Here is a 24377-nt window from a genome sequence, read left to right on the forward strand (position 1 = left end):
AGATTGAACGGGCTTGTATTCATACATTGAGAATCTATAATATCACACATCTGAACACCCTAGTAATGAGATAGCAAATACTACACATACAGTTCGACAGTCACAAGCCAGAACCCTTGCTCTTTGCATGAAAGGGAAAGCCCACATTAAACTCGCCTTCACTGCTAACGATACACCCCATAACATTCTGACTTGAAAATGATTTGACCATTTAACCTGGAACGCAGCTCCATGTAACGACGGCATGATTGGATCTCAATCATGGCAACGTTCAAAGTATATACAAAGCTGTGAAGCCTACTAGATCTCCTTTTGAAATCTGCTCTTCTCAGAGATGACTATTCAGATTAAGAAGGGAGTTGACAGGAGTTTTTGTATCCTATGGCCCAACAATGGCTTCTTTTTCTCACATCTCTCAAAGTCCTCTTTCTGAACATTGATTCTGACCTTCACTGATAAACTTCAACATCTAAACTATATAAATTGACACCTTCCTCTCATTCTCTTTGGCTGGCAGTAGAATTAGATCTTATGTATATGTACTTAGATGCATGAACTCAATTATATAGATGTATTGGATACAATACTTTGAAGATGCTAATATGTAAATGCACACATTTCAGACAGCAGTGGTGTCTCTAATTTGCTGTCTTGATTCATTTAATTAGATTAAATATAAACTTATAGGGCATGCATCTCACCAGAGAAGGCCTTGCCCCCAAAGTGGAAAAATTAGTTCTGGGTGGGAGGGTGAAAAAAAATCTTATTATTTTTATGTATAAAGCACAGATATAAATACAATATAAACAGATATATTTGTGGTAAACTTCGTAGAAAAGGGAATTCTCAGGGGCTGGGGGGCGGGGATCGATGACATTGCCATAGGGTGTCTGTGATGGTCTCAATAAACAGTAATTGCTTTCTAAAATGATTTTAAGTAAAGTAATCTGAGTGACTGCTTTGGCTTTCATGGCTTTATTTTGATTTGCAGTGGAGTGATAGCAGCTTCAGTCATTTTTTTTTTTTAAGCGAGCTGAAAATAAGGCATGAATCTAAAATCTACATGTGGGAATCTGGCCAGAGATATTGCAGCAAGTAAAGAGAGAACAGGGACCAGGAGAAATCAGTTATCCCATCAAACAAGCCCCTGGATGCAAAACAGTTGGCAATTTCTGTTTCCCAAGCAACCTCTGTCTGTGATAGAGTGTCAAAGCGAGTATCTCAATCCCACTGCAATCATTTGCACTTTATAAAATCTCTCTAAGAATTGATCTCTCTAAAAATAGGTAGTAAAGAAGTTATTATCTCATTCTAATTTATTGCCATTTTCACTTGATAAAGTTGCATTTAAACACCTTTGGAGGTCATGCATATTAGCAAGACAAGAGCAGTTCTAAAAGCATGTTTGAATCATACTGAAAATTCATGGCACTCAGTAATGGAAAGCTTGAAAGGAATTGTGTGTATGCATGTTTGTGTGTGTGTCTGTGTGTTTTGATCCGTATATAAAAAGTGTATGATGATTCCAAAATGTCTGCCCATCAACAGAAGAGTCTGCCACTTTCCCTTGAACCTGAGAGTTTTTATGATGGGTCTAATCAGTAGATGTGGTGGAAGTGACTCTGCATGGCTTCTGAAGCCACAAAAGAAATGGGCCTCCACCTTCTTGGGGATACACAACTTTGGAGCTCCAAGCCACCAAGAAAGAATACCACCTGAGTCAGTTACGCTGGAGAAACCACATGGAGATACGATAAAGAGACAGAAAGAGATGCAGGAGAAGCAGATTTTTTGGGTTGTCAACTGAAAAGCTCAGACTGCAACCTGAGCCACCTTCTGACTGCAACCACATGAAAGATCCAAGTAAGAAGAGCCTACCTGAGCCGAGCCAACCTGTATTAGAGATGATGATAAAATGACTGGTTTTGTAAGTCACTGAAGTACAGAATTTGGGGATAGTTTGTTATACAGTGACAGATACTGGGACCATGTGATCACACATACCATGTGAGAATGAGTCCATGATGCTCATATATTTCCATAGAAATTTTTGCAAAATAACTTGGGCTATTTTCTGGAATATTATAGTATAAAAGAAGGTTTTTTTTTTAAAAAACCTGGACAATTCTATAAATTGTACATTTCATCAAAGATTATTCTAATAGTCTACTAATTTTAAAATTATTCTAATTTTTCTTAAAGATAATTGAATTTGGTAACTCATATTACGGGCTTCCCAGGTACTTCACTGGGTAAAGAAACCATCTGCAATGCAGGAGACGTGGGTTTGATCCCTGGGTTGGGAAGATCCCCTGGAGGAAGGCATGGCAACCTACTCCAGTATTTCTGCCTGGGGAATCCCATGGACAGAGAAGCCTGGAGGGCTACAGTCTACAGGGTCACAAAGAATTGGACACAACTGAAGTGACTGAGTATGTACGCATACAACTTACTTTGTATATTTTACCTAAAGATTTTAAAAAAATATTAAAATATTTGTCTTCATTGAATAGTCTCTTTTTAAAATATATTTCCCTTTGAATTTATATAACATTTTTATTGAAATATAGTTGATGTACAATGTTATGTTAGTTTCAGGTGTATAGCAAAGCGATTCAGTTATACATGCATACTTTTTCAGATTCTTTTCCATTAGAGGTTATTACAACCTTCAATTTTTCATTTCCTGATTTCATCGACTTGATTTTAGTGTCTCTTTGACCATGTAAATCATCTTATTTTAGCTGAGTTCCTGCCGCTGATTCTTTCTAACATCAAGTACTTTTTGAAAAACATATTTAAATGATTACAAGGCCAGGCTCCCCAGTAATTCAGCATTGGCTGAGACATGAGAAGCTCTGGAAGCAAGGTCCGGAGTAGCCGCTAGAGACTGGCACAGTCAATGGACGGCTGTCGCCAGTGCCAGCACCAGCCCAGTAAAGTCTCCTGGAGCGTTGCACTTGTTTTCTGCCTCTTGAGGTCCCATGGTTCTTCATTTGTCTATTTAGTCATTCATTCCACAAGCCTATAAAGAACACTAACTACAATGCCAAACACTGGTTTAGCACCCATGAGAAAAAGAAAAAGAAAATGTGACCCATGTCTTCAAAAGCTTCCTTCTGGAAAAAGCCAATCCCAGTGATTCTGGTGAATAACTGGCCACAATAGACGCACATATAAAATATTATGCGAATAGAGAGGTGGGAGTTCCCATGTCACCCTAGAGAGACTGGAGAAGATATCACAGATAATACGACACTGGAACAGATAATTAAGCAAAGAATGGAAATTCAATCGGGAAGACTAGGAGTTCACATGCAGAACTAGATGCATGTCAAAAGTTCATGTTTAGGAAATAGAGATGTAGCAGTTTCTGCTGAAACTGAAGGACTTATGAGGGTGAGTTGGAGCCATGTTCTGGCAGAACAGGTGGGTAAGGGCTGGATAGTAAAAGCCTTGCAAGCTATGCAAATTCTCCACTCTTTGTATATATTGTACAACCCAACATCAGCACATAGGCACACACGAGCACCCTCACAGATGTACACGCTTTTAGGGCTGAAGCATCATTCAGTTTGTTCACATTGATTTAGTAATATCAGAGATTCAAGTTATAGCATCCTGCACCTCATCTCAGAAAAGATGTATCTCCTTCTTTCTATCTCTCCCAACAAAAATATATTAGTCTTAGCCTCAAGTATTTCCTCAGGTTCCCCGAGAATATCCTCTGAATGATTAACTCAGTCTACAATTATGAAGGATTTCCTAATATTTTGCCTCTGTGCTTCCCTGCTGCAGATTTCACTTAGGCTGCCTTCACTGACAAATGAGAATCATCACCTCCTAACTTATTTATAACATCCTTTTATATATTTGCAGGAGAGCTCAGGGAGCAATTCAAACAGAAATGCAGCTGCTTTCAGTTCAACCAAAAAAAAAAAAAAAAAAACAAGCATAGTTGGTCTCTCAGATATGGCATCTCAGCCCAGTGATACTGTTAATAAAACCTTGTGGATAGCATGGAAGAATCCTTGTTATTGCCAGCAATCTGGGGTTGGGTTGAAACATGTCTCTAGCTCTTTGATGCCATTTTCTATTTTTGTAAGATGTGCTGGCCATAGTAATTTTTGTTTACAAACTTTATAGTTTATGTACTTCATATACAAGTGGAATTTCAGGATGAAAAATTCTTAAAAACAGTAAAATTGCTGAATAATAACTAGCAATGGAAAAACTGCTGGATCCATGATATAGGGATATAGAGGGGCACTCTATTGAGCTCAAGCATACCATATTGGCATATGATCTAGAAGAAAATAAATGAGAAAATATGGAAAATGTCTTTAGAAGACCTACAAAAGTATGTCTTTAACATTCAGTTCTCTTGAAATAAAGCCTAAATAAAATGTATTCTGAATAAATTCTTAAATTACAAGCATGTAGCTATGCTTTGTTCCATGGAAATAGAGGAAGGAATAGATTTCCATTAAATCAGGAAAATATGTTATCTATGAGCTGTGAGGAATTTATTGTATTTCCCTACAAAATAAGTATAGTTGATAACTAATTCGTTATATTGCATCCCAGGAACCCTAAGAGGTTTACGGATATTAGCTCATTGAATAAACACCAAAGCACACAACAACAAGCTACATATAATTATCCAAATTTACATGGTAAGGAAACAGAGGGGCACAGATTAAATAATTGCTGAAAAGTCACATCAGTTCAGTTCAATCAAGTGGCTCAGTCATGTCTGACTCTGTCATGCGTGACCCCATGCGCTGCAGCACGCCAGGCTTCCCTGTCCATCATTAACTCACCGAGCTTGCCCAAACTTATATCCATCGAGTTGCTTATGCCATCCAACAATCTCATCCTCTGTCATCCCCTTCTGCTCCTGCCTTCAATCTTTCCCAGCATCAGGGTCTTTTCTAATGTCAGCTCTTTGCATCAAGTGGCCAAAGTATTGGAGCTTCAGTTTCAGCATTAGTCCTTCCGATGAATGTTCAGGATTCTTTAGGATTGACTGGTTTGATCTCCTTGCAGTCTAAGGGACTCTCAACAGTCTTCTCCAACACCACAGTTCAAAAGCATCATCACCAAAAAGTCACATAGTTAAAGTCAAATAACAGAATGTGATTCTCCTATAGGTTTTAGTTTCAGGTTTTAAAATAGATTTACCGAGGCATAAATGACATACAATACTACTTATATTTAAGGTGAAAATTTGATAAATTTTGGCATATGTGTTCATGTGTGAAATCATCATTATCATCAAGAAAATGAATACACCTCAAAGTTTGTTAATTGCTTAGTTGTATCCTACCCTTTGCAACTTGTGGACTATACCCGCCAGGCTCCTCTGTCCATGGAATTCTCTAGGCAAGAATACAGGAGTGGGTTGCCATTTCCTACTCCAGGGGACCTTGCCAACCCAGGGATCAAACGTGAATCTTCTGCATTGCAGGCAGGTTCTTTACCATCTGAGCCATCAGGGACGCCCAGGAATATATATATCACCCCTTCAAAGTGTACTTGTAATCCTTTGCAACTCTCTAGAACCCTTCAGTATCCATGCCTCCTGAAGTTATTAGTTTGCTTTCTGTCATTATATATTTGTTTGAATTGTCTGGAATATTGTGCAAATGAAGTCATGCAATATGTATGCATTTTTTGCCTGGGTTATTTCACTCAGGATAATTATTTTAGGATTTATTTATATTGTATGCATCAATCATTTATTCTTTTTATTGTTTAATCATATTCTATTGTATAGATATACAATTTGTTCATCCATGTTGATGGACTTTTTGGTCATTTTCCATATTAGGCTATTACAAATAAAGTTCTGTGAACATTCATGTACAATTTTTTGCATTTACATAGACTATAACATCATTTGTTTATTTTTTTTAAATTTTATTTTATTTTTAAACTTTACATAATTGTATTTGTTTAAATATCTAGGCATAGAACTGTGTTTTAACAGGTGTATATTTAACTTTTAAAGAAACTAATGAATTTTCTGAAATGATTGTAACATTCTATAGTTTCATCAAGAGTGTATGATAGTTCCAGTACCTCTACATCCATGTTAACACTTGCTTTTTTTTTTTCCATTTTAGCCATGTATACTGGTATTTCATTGTGGTTTTAAGTTGCATTTTTCTCATGACTAACTGAGGTGCTTAGTTTCCACTGCATACTTTCTTTGGCAGTGCGTCTATTGAAATCTCTTATTCATGATTTTTTATTTTTTTTTGAATTTTGAGTCTTCTTTATTTACTCTGGATAGACATGGGTCATTTGATAGACATGACTGGCAAATATTTTCTCCTATTCTGCAGGCTGTATTTTCATTCTCTTAACAGTATCTTCTGAAGAATCTAGGTTTTAATATGAAAAAGATCAGATGTATTGATTTTTTGTATGACTCCTTCTCCAGGGAATCTTCCTGACCCAGGGATCAAACCCACGTCTCTTTTGTCTCCTGCATTGGCAGGTGAGCTCTTTACCACTCGTGCCACCTGGGAAGCCCAGGAACTGTCTATCAGGGTGCAAATATTTAGTATATTTGTGAGACTATTTTCAGTTCTTTTACATATTTTCTTTTAAATTTCATTTCCTAAAGAGTAAAAAAGGAAAAATCCATGTCCTGGTTGTTACTAGTACACAAAATACACTTGATTTATACATAAATCATGCTTATATCCTCTAATCTAGCTAAACATACTTGTTAGTTCTATTAGCTTTTTGTATATTCCACAGACTTTCTACATATAAGGTGTGTGATATGTAAGTGTACATAGTTTTAATTTTTTCTATCCAATTGAATTAAAAAAAGACTTTCCTAGTATAATGATCATTTCTAGAGCTCTTCAGTCCTTTGTGTAGATACAGATGGCATTTTTCAGAACTTCTAGTGTGACATCGATTAGATGTGTTAAGACCAGATATCTGTGCCTTGTTCTTAACTGTAGTGACAAATCAATTAATTAGTCTTTCACAATAAATATACTGTCAACTGTAGTGGATTTTTTTTTTCTCTAACAGATAACGTTTATCTATTCCTAAAGTATGTTATTTTGGTTTCAAATATTTGAAGTTTTTCCAAATTCCTTTCTGATATTCTATCTAATTTTATTGTATCATATTCAGGAAATGCATGATAGGAGCCTGAGAATATATTTTATAAGATCTGTATGCTTTTAAATTTATCAAGATGGTCTGTCTTGATAACCATTCTATGTGTATCTAGAAATAATTTGTATCTTGGTATTGCTGATTGGCATATTATAAAAATAACAATTAGGTGGGAAATTTGGTAGCTTTGTTGAAGTCTTTTACAACATTACTGACTTCCATTTTATTGAGAGATAGGTGTTGAAATCTCTAACTATATTTGCGGATTTGAGGTTTTCTTCTTTCAGTTCCATTGGTTTTTGCTTTATATATTTTGAAGTTTTGCTATTGATCTATAGACATTTGTGAGTTTTAGATTCTCTTAATGAATTGACCTCCCCTTATTAATATAAAATGTCCTTTATCCCCAGTAATATTTTTTGCTCCAAAATATACTTTGACAGATATTAATACAGACACTACACCTTGCTTCGGTGTGCACTATTAGTGTGCATCTTTAACTTATCATATTCTATCTTTACATAATATTGTAATATTTCACATGTGCTATAAGAACTATATATCATACTAAATTCTAGGCTCTGCACTATAGTGTACATTTTATTTCAAATATGCTGTAAAGTCCACAATATAGTTATCATTAATGCTTTAAATAGTCAATAATCTTTTAATGAGATTTGAAAATTAAGAAAAACAGTATAATTAGTCATGTAGTTACCTTTTCCAGTTCTTTTCAGTCCTTTGTGCAGATCCAGATTCAATCTTAAATCATTTTAATTTGGCCTGAAGGACTTCCTTTAACATTTGCACTGCAAGTATACTAAGTGATTAATTCTTTCAGCTTTTGAGTTTCTTAAACAAAGCCTTAATTTGCCATCAGTTCCAAAAGATATTTTCACTGAATGGAGAATGGTTTCACTGAATGGTTGTCAGGTTATTTTCTTTCTGTCCCTTAAAGTTGGGGCTAAGCTCTCATTTGCATTGCTTCCAGTGAGAAATATGCCACTTTATTCCTCTAAGATGAATGTCTTAGTATCTAAGATGTCTTTTTGTCTGTGACTACTTTAAGAGTTTCCTTTTGTCACTGATTTTACCATGTTTTACTATGTTGTACTTTGGTAGACTTTTGTTTTTATCTGTCTCATGCTTCAAGTTATTGAGCTTCATGGATCTGTAGGCTTATAGAGATTTCATCAAAGTTGGAAATTTTTCTGCTAGGATTTATTCAAATAATTCTGCTGTCTACTCTTTTTTTCTCCTAGTATGTTACTCAATGAAATTTAGGTGATATTTGCAGTCATGACAGCAAACGAAACATCTGCAGAAGAATATGTAGAAAGCAGAGAGGTAAAGGCTGTGAATAAAACCCTAACTGAAGTAAGTGAAGTCGCTCAGTTGTGTCTGATTCTTTGCAACCCCATGGACTGTAGCCTACCAGGCTTCTCCGTCCATGGGATTCTCCAGGCAAGAATACTGGAGTGGGTTACCATTTCCTTCTCCAGGGGATCTTCCCGACCCAGGGATCAAACCCAGGTCTCCTGCATTGGAGGGAGACACTTTAACCTCTAAGCCACCAGGGAAGATGAAAAAAACCCTAATGAGTGTCAATATTTAAAGGGCAGCAGGAGGAAACTGAAACTTGAGATCATGCTAGAGAAGGGGCATGCCAGAGACACAGGGCAAGACCAGTTCTTACAGCCAAGAGTCTGTTCTGCTTTTACATTTCTGCATCCATCCCAAATTCAGTGACTTAAAGCAACAAAATCCATATACTGGCTCACAGTTTCCATGATTCAGGAACATGGGAAAGGACGGGTAGCATCATTTTGGTTTAGCAGCTCTCACGAGGTTGCAGTCAGACAGCAGCCAGAACAAGCACAGCTGGGAGCTGCAGTCACCGAGGCTAGATGAGTCCTTTCAGTTTTCTCAGGTCTTATCAGAGCTTTTCCAAAGAGCTAGTCTTAGCTTTTGCCTAGTATGGTAGTTTAGGATAAGCTATGGTATAAATCTTGGCTGATAGCTTTCAGGTTACTTATTCCATAGAGTAAGCAGAAGCTGTATCACTTTAGAAATCACATAGCATACTACTGCTATACTCTATTGGTCAAAACAATCACATTAGTGAAGTTGCTCAGTCGTATCTGACTCTGCGACCCCATGGACTGTAGCCTATCAGGCTCCTCTGTCCATGGGATTTTTCCAGGAAAGAGTACTGGAGTGGGTTGGCATTTCCTTCTCCAGAGGATCTTCCCAACCCAGGGATCGAACCCAGGTGAATTAGAGGCACACAGTTTACCGTCTGAGCCACCAGGCAAGTCCTAACAACAATCACATTAGCCCTCCCCATTTCAAGGGCAGGGACATAGACACCACTTCTCCATGGAACAAACATGAAGTCTTAGTTAAAAAGGGCATGAGGAATGGGAGCGATTGCTGCAACAATTCTTGGAAAGTACATTCTGCCACATACTCCAGGGGAGAAGACAGTTAAGAAGAAAAAAAGTCACAAGTGCTAATTACTACAGAGAGCCCAAGTTAGATGAGCATTGAAAACTGACAACTGTATTTGGTCATCAGGTATTCACTGGTATATTTGGTCGGAGCAATTCCCTCCTAATAATTATATAGTGTGTAAATAAAAAATACATTACACACATGCACAAATATAAAAGCATGAAAACAATATTGTAAATAATGCCAAAGTGTTTATAAAATAATAATATATTACTACTATATATTAAATTATATAATTTCATTTTGTCCTTATTTTAATATTGAATTTTTGAGTCCCAGTTTTGTGGTAGACACTTAGCTATGTGCTTATTTGAAAAGTTTATGAGGTATGATTATGTACATTTGACATGTGAGGAGCCTGAATCTCACAAAGATATGTATGTTGACCAAATTCACATATCTACTAACTGAGTTCATTTTAAAGTCTAGGTCTTTCTGACTCCAGAGTACCCCCTTGTCCTACTACGCTTGCCCAGCTGTAAGATCAGTGACTGCACATTCTCCTTCTCTTTATTATTTGTCATTCAGTATCATAGTAATAGTCCATCCAAACAGAGCACAGGCATGTATTCTACTTGACCATCAGCATTGGCAACAGAAATGTTTAAACTCTAGATTTGAAAACAAAAAAAAAGAATGCATTTAAATTCAACTATTTTCTCAGACTGGTTTGCTAAAATGTGTGTGTGTTCTCATATGGGAATTATTATTTTGAAACTAATTTTCTTTTGTATGTCGTGGGTTTGGAGATTTGCTCAACCATTTATAACAGGATCCTGAGGAATACACAGCAAATGCTAAAACAGCCCCAAATGCATCCTGTCTGTAGGAAAGGTCAGAACCTCACAGGGTTTTCACTGAACCTTAAAAGACAAACAACTTCAACGCAGCACGGCTGTCTTGGCTCAATGCAGTCCCGATCCTGCTGAGAACAGTAAAATAAAGAGGATATTTGATCTAGGTTGCAAGTGAGCTATTTTTGTTGTTGTTTTGAGTGTTGATTGTCTTTGCAGGCAAATACCAAAGACAAATTTAAGTTCATTTATTAATTAAGCATGAATAACCTATTAAGCGTAATTTGAGTGTGCTTATCTCACTTATATGTTCAAAACAAAGACAAAAAAAAATTATTCTTTCTGAGGTAGCACGTAGTCATATTTAACTTGAACAAGGGAATTAATTGCTAAGCAACCTAACCGTGGTTAGGTCATGCAGGCAATGATTTAAATCTTTCTTCTTATATTCTATCTGTAGGAATGCATCTGGAGTTTTCACCATCCTTCTATTTTGGCCCTTACAAGCACATGCATTATTTACTATTGTCTTTTCTATTTGGTAAAATAAGATTAAGTCAGCTCTCAAAGAAGCCAGACATTCCTGTGTCCTATTCAGCTGCCATTTCATAGCTAGTTCAAACTGAGTGTGTGTTTTGGACCAAATGACAGAACCAAGGAAACTAAAAATAATTGGATCACATCAAGTCATACTTTTGATCTTCCTATCACTGAATAGGGTATTTCATTTGTATCTTGTTCAATGTGACATCAGTGAACTGTTGCATTTTCGTAGTTGTTCTTTAACACTGGTATGAGTTACAACACCGAATGCCAAGTATTTATCCCCACAAGTCCATAACAATGCACAGAAGACAGCAGCAACTCATTTCCTGCAGCACTTGTTAGAAATGTTACAGTGAAGTCCATGTCAGAGTTACTGTGATAAATGCAATTGGATTCAACAGAAAAAATTTTATAAGAGAAGTTAGAAGGTTTCTGATGTCCATGGATGGCAAATGCCCCATAAAAACACTTTCATAGTGATAGACTTTAGGTAACTCTCAGAAGTCATCCAGATATTCAATCACTACTAAGGTCCCACTTGGATCTTAATACGCGTTATTCGTTAGAAGTAAAAACCATTTCCTCCAAAATTTGAGGGCAGTTACAAGATTCAGTATTCTTTTGGCCATTACTGTTTTGGTTGTCAGTAACGGCAAGAGCCCTCAAGAACAAAGCATGGCAGCAGTAGCTGGAAGAAGTAGGCAATTTCTGCTTTCTCAAGAGAACAAGGTTGATTAACGACTTACAAAATTTTTTCAAGCACAATGGGACCAATTGTGAAAGAATATATACCATTTTGGGTTTTTACAGTGGCAGCCATTGTCTGATCCTATATACATCAGATCAGATCAGATCAGTCGCTCAGTTGTGTCCGACTCTTTGCGACCCCACGAATCGCAGCACGCCAGGCCTCCCTATCCATCACCAACTCCCAGAGTTCACCCAGACTCACGTCCATTGAGTCAGTGATGCCATCCAGCCATCTCATCCTCTGTCGTCCCCTTCTCCTCCTGCCCCCATTCCCTCCCAGCATCAGAGTCTTTTCCAATGAGTCAACTCTTCGCGTGAGGTGGACAAAGTACTGGAGTTTCAGCTTTAGCATCATTCCTTCCAAAGAAATCCCAGGGCTGATCTCCTTCAGAATGGACTGGTTGGATCTCCTTGCAGTCCAAGGGACTCTCAAGAGTCTTCTCCAACACCACACTTCAAAAGCATCAATTCTTCGGCGCTCAGCCTTCTTCACAGTCCAGCTCTCACATCCATACATGACCACAGGAAAAATCATAGCCTTGACTAGACAAACCTTTGTTGGCAAAGTAATGTCTCTGCTTTTGAATATGCTATCTAGGTTGGTCATAACTTTCCTTCCAAGGAGTAAGCATCTTTTAATTTCATGGCTGCAGTCACCATCTGTAGTGATTTTGGAGCCCAGAAAAATAAAGTCTGACACTTTTTGAAATGCATTCATTGCCTAAAACTAATGGAGTTTTAGGAAGTGAATATAATATTAAGTATGTTTGTGGTGAAATATTTGTTGAAGATACTTACTATTTTTTTTCTCTATCTGGTAAGCCTAGGCAGTGGAATTTGTAGTTATAATTTTATTTTCACGGTGCTTTATTAGTTATTCTCTAATATTAGAAAGAATATAAAGCTATAAAAAAGCCAAATGCAGCAGAAACAGCATAAGATAATCCACATACAAACACAACCTCATCATTTGTCCGGACTCCTTAGGTGTCTTTGTTGTGACTCCACAAAGCACTTGGATTAGCAATATAGTTGGCCAGTCTGAACCAATCTGGGCTAATCTTGGAACATTCAAAGGGAAGTGCTTGGCACATAGTCAATTGTTAATTGTTTTACTGTGTAGATAATAAGCTTCTACACATTGTTCCTTAACAATTTTAACTACTGAGAAGCCTATATTTTTGTTCTCTGGAAAAAGAAATTACACTATAGCTTTTTCCTCTTCGTAATTCTACTCAATTTTTCTGTATTTGTACTCAGGTTGTGAGCAATTTTGGCTCTACATACATATAAACAAACAGACCAGAAACAAACAAACAAACAAAACTAATTTTGTTTAATCTACCTTTACTCCACTTCTTTCTCATCATTTCTATCTGAAAACCAGATATGTTACTTTAACTGCACTCTGATGGGCAAATGCCTCTAGAAAACTGGGTTTCTAGGCAACACTGCAGAGACTGAGGGCAAGACAAAGGAAATAGTTTCCTGTTTCAACTGTCAGAACAAAAGGGATTCCTTCATAATGCATTAATGCCCAGGGTACTGGTGGAGTATTTGATTTAATTTTTCATATGCTATCATCAAAAGCCTGTCTTTTCAAGTAACTATTTTTCTAAAGTTATTGTTTGATTTGTCTTAAAACAAAACAGTAAATTACAGAGTTTAAGTATCTTTAATTCACCCTGGCTAATTTAACAGTAGTGTTTTTTAAATTCTTCTTCATCAGTTCATGTTCCCTTTATAAGAACAATGTTCAAATGATGATATTCTAGCATAATCAGGACATAAAAAGAAATCTTGCTGACAAGACAGTGTGCAACCTTTCACACTACCAGCAGGCTTCAGGATTTTGTATTTGCAATTAAAGGTATTATGAAATACAAGGAAATCACAATTTAGGTCATTTTTTGCTCCTCTCCACAGTAAGATGAGGGACTTTTAAAAACTAATTTGTACAACAGAGAGGTTAAAGCAGTGCTAGACCAGGAAAGTAATTCAAGAAGGAACAAATAGAGAATGTAGATTATTGTTTGCAATGAAATAGTATCTTGTGTCTTTGACTTCGACTGAATGAAAGGATCATTTCAGGATAACAACATTTAATCTGGGTCATAGAAAAATATAGGAGTCTCCTTAACTAAATTGTATGTGTATATTTTTGTCATAAAATTTGTAATTCAGTAACCTTCAGTCTTAGGTAACTGTGTGTCTGCAATGTTTAAGGTGTGTTTAACTGAATCAAAAAAGAGTTCCCATTCCTTAGCAACAATAGAATACCCTGGTTATTAACAGTTTAACTAAACCACAGGAAACAAAGTCCCTTAGCTATTGAGTTTCATTTGCCACTGGAGTTTTATGGAACATTTCATGACTTATTAAAGGACTGGAATATGCCACCCCAAAATATGCCACTTTGGCATAAAGACTACTGTGAGGTGAAGGCAATTTAAAATCAAAAGATGTTAGACTAGGTCTCTGCTCTTCTCCTTATCTGCCTAAAAGCAGGACACATATTTCCTTTTGAAGAAGGTACTCCCACTTTGTACCAGGAAGAGAAAAGTAACTCTTATCTTGGAAGACAGGGAGTCAATACTGAGTTCACATAAACAGAACCTACTAAAATAGCCCTACCTTCCATTAGATCCCTCCACATACTTCCTAATCATTTCTCGACAATTTACCCTCCTTTGAAACTAAACTCCTCCTTACTTTTTTTTTTTTTTAAAGGTACATAATCCCTAAATCTAACCATTTCTTTTAGTTGCATTTCTATTCTGTAACCTCTGGTGCACATACATTTTGATAAAGCTTGTGTGCCTGTTCTCCTGTTAATATGACATTTTTTAGTTCAATTTGCCTGGTTCCTGGCATAGAATCTAAGAGAGTAGGAAAAAAGTTTTTCCTCCCCAACACTGATCTGATATTAGAGGTATAAAATACTTTGGCAGGTGATCAGATGTGACTTCAGAATCATTGTTTATATGTAGAGACGGCTTCTAGCTCATTTGCTAAAGAATCCACCTGCAATGCAGCAGACCCTGGTTCAATTCTTGGGTCAGGAAGATCCACAGGAGAAGGGATAGGCTACCCACTCCAGTATTCTTGGGCTTCCCTTGTGGCTCAGCTGGTAAAGAATCCACCTGCAATGCAGGAGACCTGAGTTCGACTCCTGGGTTGGGAAGATTCCCTGGAGGGGGAAAGGCTACCCACTCCAGTGTTCTAGCCTACAGAATTCCATGGACTGTATAACCATGGGGTCACAAAGAGTCAGACACAACTGAATGACTTTTACTTCACATCTAATAGAACTAACTTTCATAGGTTAATGGAGGACCTTTACAAGTAACACAGAGCTCTGAGGGTTGGGATATGGAGAATTACAAAGAAGAATAAAGTTGATGCATAGAGATAAGCTGAGAAGAAAGAGATAAAGTGAGCGATGATTGGCTATATTCCTTCATGAGACATGGCTCCTTTTAAAGATAACATTTATTTTGTCCCAGGTTGATTTAGGGAAAAAAAAAACAACAACAAATAAATGGGTAGAGAGAATATTAATCACAGAATAGATAGAAAAAAACACAGATAATGGATTCTCATTCAGAGAGAATCACTTCTTGGTCAAGCAAAAGTACAGAGGAAAACTTTTGCTAAGCATATGGGAAAGATGTAAATCCCTTCAGAAATCATTTGAAGTAGACCTGGGTATAATGTAAATAATTCACATATTCAAAGGATTAGTATTAATAAAAGAACCAAGTACAAAATCCACCATTCTTGTCCAAGACAAAATGGGATAAGAGTGTTAAGGGCATAAAAATGATCAACACTCACACATGCTGTTCTGGGAGTTCAAATAAACACAATAACTCATTATCTTGGACTCAAAGGGATAGGAAGTTTTTTTCTCCGCTTCTGAAAGAGGAGAAATAACACATTAATACTGGCATGCTCTACATAATATTTCTAGTTTGTTGTATGTCAAATGTTCAAGTTAACAATAGAGTAATGTGTATGTATATTCCTATTTGAAAGTTACTCTAACAAAATGGTAAAACTCTCATAATGGGTAGAGGTACTCTACCAAAATGCTCTATTATCCCCAGAGAGTCCCATGGTATTGGTATAGAAAAATAGTCTTGGAAGACCCTACTATTTTTAATGATAAAATATTATTTCATGTTCAAATAAAGAAAAAAATAGGCAAATAGTTGTCTTATATAATTTTGTCTTAATGTAGTTTCAAACTGATTTTGATTTATACGTCACCCTGGCTCTTTTAGTTTGTAACATTATCCTTTTTTTTTTTCCCATAAAATAGAAAATAAAGTTGACATCTATTAAATAACTAACATGTTTCTCAATGTGCTTGACTTTTTTAAAAAAATTTATTTATTTTAGTTGGAGGCTAATTACTTTACAATATTGTAGTGGTTTTTGCCATACATTGATATGAATCAGCCATGGGTTTACATGTGGGTCAGGAAGATCCCCATCCTGAACCCCCCTCCCACATCCCTCCCCATCCCATCCCTCAGGGTCATCCCAGTGCACCAGCCCTGAGCACTCTGTATCATGCATCGAACCTGGACTGGTGATCTGTTTCACATATGATAATATATGTGTTTCAATGCTATTCTCTCAGATCATCCCACCCTTGCCTTCTCCCACAGAGTCCAAAAGTCTGTTCTTTACATCTGTGTCTCTTTTGCTGTCTAGTATACAGGGTTATTGTTACCATCTTTCTAAATTCCATATATATGCATTAGTATACTGTATTGGTGTTTTTCTTTCTGGCTTACTTCACTCTGTATAATAGGCTCCAGTTTCATCCACCTCATTAGAACTGATTCAAATGTATTCTTTTTAATGGCTAAGTAATACTCCATTGTGTATATGTACCACAGCTTTCTTATCCATTCATCTGCTGATGGACATCTAGGTTGCTTCCATGTCCTGGCTATTATAAACAGTGCTGCGATGAACATTGGGGTACATGTGTCTCTTTCAATTCTGATTTCCTCTGTGTGTATGCCCAGCAGTGGGATGGCTGGGTCATGTGGCAGTTCTGTTTCCGGTTTTTTAAGGCATCTCTGCACTGTTCTCCATAGTGGCTGTACTTTTTATACATGGAAGAGTCGGTCACAAGCAAGTTGTTAGTTATCTTGTTCAATGTCACACATTTAGAAAGTGAGAGTGGTGAAATCTTAACTCTGACTGTGTGAGAATCTCATTTCCCTCATTACCACTTTGCATTTCCCTAAAAAACAACTGACATAAAGGAAGGGAAATCTGGTAAGACTTATCTGAGTGTCTTTTAATTCCCTGATACCTATCAGATAATCACATAGAGACAGTAAAATAAAGAATGTGAAAGAGTCTCTGAAATTTCTACTTGACAATCCTGGGCCAAAGTAATCCTGAGACAAAGGAACTAGCCTTGTCTACTCTCCTTACCTTCAAATATGGGATATACTTATGAGTCCAACTCAGAGTGTCCAGAGTGGCGAGTCACAATGCACAGAACAGGAGACTTGTGATAGCAACACAGACTTTTCAAACAGTTACAGCATCTTTGTCATGCTATCAGGACATCTGGTATATAGCACTTACAACGTTTTAAGGAGAAAAGAGCATGTATAGACAAAAACATCATATGCTTTAATGTTAAGAAATAAATGTATAAATTAGATTGGGAAGAAACAAATATGTACATTGATAAAAGTATATCAGATACTGTCTATTTTCTCTCATCAGATGAAGCAATTTCTATTCTATAAGTTTATGTGTTGTTCCTTCTACTTTTATCTATTCTGCTTTTAATGTGTTTTTTAGTGTGTTTTGAGATCTTTTAATGTGCTTTTTAGGTGTACAATTTTCATTTGATTTGTCTTGATATCATCTATATCTTGGCTGGGACTTCCAAATTTTGCTGAGACTTTCTATTTTTTATTTTTCATTTGTTTCAAATGTGCTCATACGGGCTCATTGAAGCACTTGGTGACTGCTTTAAAATTCCTGTCAGATAATTCTAACACCTATGTCAGCTCCATATTGGAATCTGTTAATTGTTTTTTTTATAATTCAGCTTGATATGTTCCTAATTATTATTATGAGGTGATTTTTATTAAATCCTGGATTATTTGGTGTTATGTTGTAAAATTCTGATTCTGATTAGTCTTCTGTTTTAGCAGGCCTCTTCTGACATTGTTCCATTGGGTGGAAATGTACATACAATTCAGGTGAAGAGATTCCTATCTCTTTGCAAGGTCCAGGTTAACTGTTACAATTACCCAGTTTGGGATTTATGAGGTAAAAAGAAAGCCCCAGATAGTCACTACCATCCTGGCCAATCCATTCTTTTAAATCAAAAGTCTTTCTCTCCATCTTTTAGAATTTTCTTATGTTTGCTTTACATTACACCCAGAATTTTCAGTTGTTTTTTGTAGAAGGATTAGGGAAAAGTGTGTCTACTCTTTTTTCAGAAGTAGAAGTCCTGTGCTAATAGACTGAAAAAATGAACAGAGCCTCAGGGATATGTGGGACTCTAAGCAAAGATCTAATATTTGTGTCCCTGGAGTCCCAGAAGGAGAAGATAAGACTTTTACTTTTTACCATCAGAAACTAGTAAAAGAAGAGCAAATTAAACTCTAAGTGAACAGAGAAAGGAAACAATAAAGATTGCAGTGGAAATCAATGAAATAGAAAAGAGAAAGACAGAGAAAATTCAATGAAACTTAAAGCTGGTTCTTTGATAAAGCTAATACTATTGGTAAACCTTAAGCCAGAATAATTATAAATAATAAAAAGATACAAATTACCAAAGTCAAAAATGTTATCACATAAATCTCAAGACTATTAAAATGATAATAAGGGAATATTACAAATAACTTTATGCCAATATATTCAAACACTTAGATAAAATAATGATTCCTTTAAAGACATCAAAAGTTACTCAAGAAGAGACAGAAAATCAAATAATTCTACATCTATCTATTAAGAACTTGAAATTATACTGCAAGATCTTCCACCTTTAAATCTCTTAGACTATATGGCTTTACTAGTGATTTCTTTCAAACGTTTAGAGAAAAGAAACATAAAAACCCAATAATAACTATTCTAGAAAATTTAACAGGTAGGAATTATTTCATTCTATGAGGCCAACATTGCTCAGACATGGACAAACAGTGATACAAGAAAAGAAAGCTACATACCATTACCCCTCATGAACATAGAATCCAACACTATATATAATGGATATTTCCCCAGGAATAAAGCATTTGTTTAAAATAAAAGTAATTTATGACGTTATCAAACCAAAAATGAGAAGTCATTTGATCTTTTCAGTGGATAAAGAAAAGTTTTTGATAAAGTCTATACATTTTGATAAAAACTCCTGGCAAAGGAGAAATGAAAACTGTCTCAACCGGATAAAGAACATTTAACAAAAGCCTACAGCTAACATCGAATTTAATGGTAAAGGACTGAATACTTTTCCCCTAGGATCAGGAGTAAGATAAGAATGTTGCCTCTCAGCACTTTCATTCGATGTTGTACTGAGGTTCAACCCACTGTGTTTAGTGCAGTAAACACACAAAAAATAACAGCAAAGCATGCAGACTGGAGAAGAAGTAAAAGCCATGGGATTTGCAAAAAAATAACTACTAGAGCTCATATGAGTTTACTATTGTTGTATAATAGAATACAAAGTATTAACAATCAGCTGAATTTCTATATATTAGCAGTGAATAATTAGATATTAAAATAAAAATGCTATTTACAATATGACCAAAATACTTAAGTATATTTTGATAAATGATATGAAAGCCTTGTACACTTAAAGGTACAAAACACTGCTTGAGAGAAATTGAAAATGACCTATATAAATGGAGAGATACATTGCCTTTGTAGTTCCTAACATTAAATATTACAAGAATATCAATTCCCACAAACTTTGCCTACAGATTTGGTGCAATCCCTAAAATGGAAAACTAATGCAGACTAATTTATGTGAAAGTCACTCAGTCATGTCTGACCCTTTATGACCCCATGGACTGTAGCCTGCCAGGTTCCTCTGTCCATGGAATTCTCCAGGCAAGAATGGGAGTGGGTAGATGTTCCCTTCCCTAGGGGATCTTTTGAACCCAGGGATTGAACCCAGGTCTCCCACATTGCAGGCAGAGTCTTTGCCATGTGAGTCACCAGGAAAGCCCAAAATAATTTATAGTAAAGGAAAAATAGTTAACGATTGTTTTCAGGTAACTCATATGGTGTGGGGAGGTACAGGAATGAAGATTACAAAGGAGTATGTACAAATTTTCCAGTGGCGACAGATAGATATATTATTTTTGATTGTGGCGATGGCTTCTCAGGTCTATAAATATGTCCAAAAGATACCACATTGCACCTTTTAAATATGGCTGCCTATCGCATTTTAATTAAGCCTCAAGTTAAAACAAAAACTAAACTATTTATATAGAATCACACACACACCTTGACAGTAATGAATGAATGAGGTAAAGGAACAGGCTTATAACAAATCCAGCTAGGTTGGAGTTGGCCTGTCTTAAATTTAAGAAAAATTCTTATTTTAAATAGCTATAATTTCTTTCTAAAGCCCTAATAATGAATGAATATTACCTGATTTTTGGTTGTTGTTGTTTTTTATTACCTTGTCTTAGAAGTCTCAGGCCTGGCATTGCAAAATATATTAATCTTTATGCTGTTTGGATTTAAATAATATTTTCAGGGAAATTTTTAACTATTTCACTAATGAAATAATTAATATGGGTTTCTTCATATTTTAGGATAATTAAAAAGTTTATATATTTATCTTGGTGAAACAACTTCCATATTGATGCTGTAAAAATCAATGTTCCTTTCCATATATCCAGATAAGGAAGAAAATAAGTTCTAAGGTCTGCAAATTATCTCACAAAAACTGTACAACATTCCCATGGGTTTCTCAGATTCATGATAAGTATCCATAAATTTCCCAGAAACATTATTATTATTTTCTATCAAGAATCTAAGTATCATTGAGATTATCTGTGGTTTTTACCATACTTTGTAAAACTTAAGCTAAAAAAGATATATTTGCATACATTTAGAACCCAGTAAATCATGAAAAATGGCCTCACACTCAACTATGCCTATAATTTATGTAAGAAAATTCTTCCAGTATGATCATCAACCATTTTTATTGAGCATGCAACCTGTCAAAAGTGTTGCAATAGGCATGATTACAGAAACAAGTAGTTTGAACAACAGCATTCATTTATTCAACAAATATTCATTTGAGTTTCCAATGTAGAACAGGCATTTCACTAGGTACTGGGGTTAAAGGGTCAACAAGAAAGACATGATGCTGGACCTCATGCTGTTAACATTGCAATGGGAGGATATAGACTAAATAATCATTTTTGTATTAAGTATATTTCACTTAAGAATGAAATTGAAATAATCCTTTGATAAAGGTATAGGGCTTACATTTTAATTATACAGTAAAACAGTAAACATGTCATACATTCTAATTTAATATAAAATTTAACAAGATTAGATATGTATATGTACATAGTTAATTCACAACTTCTGAAATAATACATAAAATGTTAAAAAAAAAATAAGCTTTTGAGAAAACTTCATTCCAGCACTTGTTAGTCCTTTGCATAAACAATTCTTGGAGACTTCCCTTTCAGTTACAGTGAACTTGGTGATTCTGACCAACTTTCCTACTAAGTACGTTCAGAAGTTATGAAAGCCTCTGAAGAAATCTGAGATCTGATCAGATAGATGGGGAAGGATTACTGAGTCGGGATTTAGAAAAGAAAAAAAAAAGTCATGGACTTGGTGGCACTCTTCCTCTGCAGGTATTTGCTGATTCCTGAGAGGGCTGCTGGAGAATTTGCTGGCAGCCTCTCTTAGCTAGGGCACAGTTGTGATGTTCAGGGGTCACCAAGAAGAGTTCCCTGGTGAACTCTCCATCCTTCAGACTGAAACATCAAAGAATCTCACAACCTCCTCTCCCCACCTCTGCAAGGATAAAAGCTAGCCAGAGTAGGGAAATCCTTCCAGGAATAGTAGTGTATCATCTAATCATCTTCATTTTTAAATCGGGTAAAGGTGATCCAGGGTAGCTAGTACCCAGACAACTAACAGAAACAAATAAAAACCCTCTATCAGTGAAGATAGAAACATCCTAGACCCTAACTTGCTTATGCAAATATTTTCAGATACAATATCTGGTACATAGTAAAAAAAAAAACAAAAACACCTTGGATTATGACATAATGATGAATACATGACATCATACATTTATGCAAAACCATAGTATGTGCAACACCAAAAGTGGATCATAACACCCCAGTCCCACAGCTTACCTAGAAAATAACAGACTCCATAGGCGCTCTAGATATTAAAGCAAAATATGTACTTTAAAATAATTCAAGAAATAAAATATGACACTTAGAATTTTGACAAAGTAGTAGAGACTAACAAAGAAAGGACAGAGTAGATTGAAAAAGAATCAAATTGAAAGTCTAGAACTGGAAATTACAGTTATCCAAACTAAAAACTCAAAAGATATGTTTAACAGCAAATTATCCAATATGGAAATGAAAATTAGTAAACTAAAAGCTAAAGGAGAAGAATATATACAGAATGAAGCAGTTCATTCCCCCATTTCTTTCTTTTTAGTCTTTACACTACACCACAATGTAAACTCCCTGAGTCCCAGGACCACATCTTGCTCACTGTGCTCGCTCACTGCTCACTGGTGCCTAATGGAATTCCCAACTCATAATGGATTAATTAATTAATTAAATTGATTAATTAATTGTTGATAAAAGAAATATTTGGTTAGAAAAATTCACTTCTATAATAACTTCCAAGGCAATGCTTTAGATAGAGTGTGTCTAATTAAATACAGTTGGGTATACTGAAAAAAATTATAGGATAATTCCTGAGTAGTGAGGTAAGAGGAAAAGAGGAAATAAAAGGTATCAGACTTGAGCAGGAAGGATGGTAGAGACCAGTGTTGCTATTCAAACATACTATCATTGTGAATGTATGATATCCAACATGGTGTACCTATAGAACACTTAAGTGAAATTGCTCAGTTGTGTCTGACTCTTTGTGACTTCATGGGCTATAGCCTACCAGGCTCCTCTGTCCATGGGATTTTCCAGGCAAGAATACTGGAGTGGGTTGCCATTTCCTTCCCCAGGAGATCGTCCTGATCCAGGGATTGAACCTGGGTCTCTGCATTGTAGGCAGATGCTTTACTGTCTGAGCCACCAGGGAAGTCCATTGGCAGGTCGGTATGAACCCCCAACAGGGTTTCTGCCATAAGCCATATGAGGTCATCACCAAACTGCAGAGCAGGGCTCCTCACTTGCTTCACCCAGGGCGTGTCATTCATTCACACAAGCACACTGTAGAGTTAGTAAAGTACAGCAGAAAACATGTTTGCTAGGAGAACAAAGAACTAGAGCTCCAAGAATCCTTACCTTGTCCTGAAGAATCCTGGATGAGCCCAAGATGAAAGGTTGTTGCTGAACCACAAAAAGACGCCCAGATTCTTGGCCTCTAGAGGAGAAGAATTCAATCCGGGGCCAGAGACGAGGCTTGATCACTCAGAGCTTTTGTGCAATAGAGTTTTATTCAAGTATAAAAGAGATAGAGAAAACTTCTGACACATACATCAAAAGTGGGCAGAAAGAGTGCCCTGGTGTACGTATAAGTTATTAGAATTAGTAAGTGAATTTGGAAATGTTGCTAGATTTAAAGTCAATGCACACAAAAATCCAAATTCATATATTTATGCTTTTTTGTTATTCAGTCGCTAAGTCGTGTCCAATCTTTTTGTGACCCCATGATCTGCAGCATGCCAGGCTCCTCTGTCCTCCACTATCTCCTGGAGTTTGCTCAAATTCATGTCCAGTGACTTAGTAATGCTATGTATGCTGCCCACATCTCCTGCCTTCAGTCTTTCCCAGCACCAGGTTCTTTTCCACTGAGTTGGCTTTTTGCATCAGATGGCAAAAGCAATGGAGCTTCAGCTTCAGCATCAGTCCTTCCACTGAATATTCAGGGTTGATTTCCTTTAGGATTGACTGGTTTGATCTCCTTGCAATCAAGGGATTCTCAAAAGTCTTCTCTAGCATCTCAATTCAAAAGTGTCGATTTTTGGCACTCAGTCTTCTTTATGGTCCAACTCTCACATTTGAACATAATTACTGGAAAAACCATAGCTTTGACTATCTGAATCTTTGTTGGCAAAATGATGTCTCTACTTTTAAATACCCTGTCTAGGTTTGTCATAGCTTCCCTTCCAAGGAGCAAGAGTCTTTTAATTTCATGGCTGTAGTCACCATCTGCAGTGGTTTTGGAGCCCAAGAAAATAAAATCTGTTACTGCCTCTATTTGCTCCCCTTCTATTTGCTGTGAAGTGATGGGACTAGATGTTACGATATTAGTTTTTTAAAATATCTTTTTTTTTCCCAAACATTTATGCTAGAAATAAATAACTAAGGAATGGAATTTTAAAAGATACAACACTTTTAATGGCATCAAAATGTGAAACTCCTATCATAAATATGAAAATACAATGCATAGGGTACTCGA

At 36.1% G+C, this 24377-nt stretch overlaps 1 protein-coding gene and 1 long non-coding RNA gene across 2 annotated transcripts in view; both read right to left on the reverse strand.

The window, feature by feature from the left end:
• The window catches only part of NKAIN2 (sodium/potassium transporting ATPase interacting 2), a 941095-nt gene that overhangs the window by 464280 nt on the left and 452438 nt on the right, over positions 1 to 24377 (reverse strand). The window lies entirely within an intron of this gene.
• On the reverse strand, positions 20994 to 23374 carry LOC129619714 (uncharacterized). Its single transcript, XR_008698056.1, has 3 exons — positions 23261 to 23374; positions 22133 to 22160; positions 20994 to 21904 (listed from the first exon to the last, which is right to left on the reverse strand). It is a non-coding gene; the product is annotated as an uncharacterized LOC129619714 (long non-coding RNA).

The sequence above is a fragment of the Bubalus kerabau genome, chromosome 9 (genome assembly GCF_029407905.1).
Source record: "Bubalus kerabau isolate K-KA32 ecotype Philippines breed swamp buffalo chromosome 9, PCC_UOA_SB_1v2, whole genome shotgun sequence".
Taxonomy (NCBI): Eukaryota; Metazoa; Chordata; class Mammalia; order Artiodactyla; family Bovidae; genus Bubalus; species Bubalus kerabau.